A 2,092-nucleotide genomic window follows, 5' to 3' on the forward strand; every position below is an offset into this window, starting at 1 on the left:
CAGAGACTGGTTTGATCTAGTGACAGTGGCCTAGCAATCCAAGAGCTGCAAACTGTACAAAGCGACCAGCCGTCCACAGGGCGGAGCTCCCCTCCTTGCTCTGTGTGAGACAGGGACCGGAGGGACAGGCCCTGTGAGAGGACCAGGGCTGCTCTGAGCCCTGCCAGGGTGTCAGGACAGCCTGGGGGGCGGCTGAGGCTGGGGCAGGGCCAGGAACAGGCTGGGGCCGTGTGTCAGAGCTATAAGGCAGTGGCTGGAATTCTCCAGACAAGGTAGCAACACTGAGCAGACTGGAGTCTGCTTCCATCAGGAGTCTATATATACCTGCCTTGGGGTCACATGATTAGGGCATCGCTTGTGGATTGGCTGGGCCCTGGTTGATTAGCATGGGCCCGTCACAGGACTCAAAGTAATGACCTCATTGGCTCCTCATCTCCGGCATGACTCGTCACACAGGGTCTCCATGTTATCGGTGATCTAAGCCAGGCCTGACTATCAGCTATTCATTGTTCATTGAGGAAAAGTCAAAATGTTCCGCAGACGCTTTCTGTGAAAGTCTTTTTTTAATTTTTTTTCCAAAACTTAATTTTCCATCAAAACAGCTTTGACAGACAATTTTCGACCAGCCCTTCCCTAAGCCCTGCCAAACCCCCTTAGCAATATGCCCTGTCCCTTTGGTGTGGAGAGATTCCCATTCTAAATGCTTCTCACCCCCTGTCACCCCCTTTTCTCTTTGATTTGGACAGGTGGGCTCATAGAGTATAACTAAAAACCCAAGCAGAGTGAATAGCCGATTCCTAGGTTGTTTTGTGAATATTTGTTCAGCCAGAAAATGCACTTAGCCCTGGACATTTTGTTAATTTCCCAGAAACCATCAGACTACATTAGTGCCAATATTGACCTCAAATATTTGCCAGGAGCAACCATCAGAGGATACATTAGAAGCAGAACTTGCTGTTTGCACTGTGTCTTTGTCAATTACATAAGTAATGCAATAAGGGAACAGAGCATGTGCTTCCATTACAGCGTGTCAGCTGCTCATATTTGTTTTCCATGTGGCATTAGCTGTTTGCGTGGCAGTGAGCCTTTAAAAAAGATCTTAATGACCAAATTTCCCCTCTAGCAGTAGTGAAGAGCCCAAAGCTCGTTACCATCAATAGATCAAGGCAAATGAGCAATTTCCAGCCCAGATCACATTGGAGTCACGCTGCTCCACAAAACAATCTCTCATTTTTCTAACTCCCCTATCCTGAAAACATCCAGCGCGATTCACATCAAATGCAGGCTGAAAGTTCTCCTCCGGCAGAGGAGACGTAATCCACTGGTCAGCCCATCTCATAACTCTCCCCATGTGCCTGTACAGAGCGGATGTTCACAGATTCAGAGTTTAAGACCAGAAGGGAACATAAGAGCATCCGTACTGGGTCAGACCAAAGGTCCATCTAGCCCAGTATCCTGTCTCCGACAGTGGCTAATGCCAGGTGCCCCAGAGGGAACAAACAGACCAGGTAACCATCGAGTGATCAAGGGACCACATCATCTAGCCTGGCCTCCTGGGTATTAACCTTGTTGTCCCCTTCCAATGAATGTGAAAGTGCCCGGCACCCACTGGCTTTAACGAGCCCTGTGATTGTCTTTGGATACAAGACCCCGCTTATGGCAGACCCTGGCACCTTTCAGCATACCAGTTGCATTGTGGGATTGCAGCTGGAGGACTGCTTCTCCCAATATGGAGACACGGACATCCACACTCGCACTTGTAGGAGAGACAGAGCCCGAAGCACCAGATCTGGTATAAGAGCTGGGGCATGAACCAGAGGCTGTGACCCCAAGTTAGGGCACAGATTAAAGCAGATGTTTACAAGCTCATTGTATGATCTTGGCAAAAGTATTGTTAGCGTGGCTAAAATACAGGCCCCCCCCCAGAAGGAACAAAGATGCTGGGGGTCTGAGTGAAAACACACTCCACACGATTAGCCGAAGGACATCCCGAGCTAACCCCAGAGAGGAGGAGGTTTTACCCCAGACACATGGCACATAATACAAAGGGAGGTCACATGCATGAAACATGTAAGGGGGTATGAGAGTTGTT

The sequence above is a fragment of the Trachemys scripta genome, unplaced genomic scaffold (genome assembly GCF_013100865.1).
Source record: "Trachemys scripta elegans isolate TJP31775 unplaced genomic scaffold, CAS_Tse_1.0 scaffold_28, whole genome shotgun sequence".
NCBI lineage: Eukaryota > Metazoa > Chordata > Testudines > Emydidae > Trachemys > Trachemys scripta.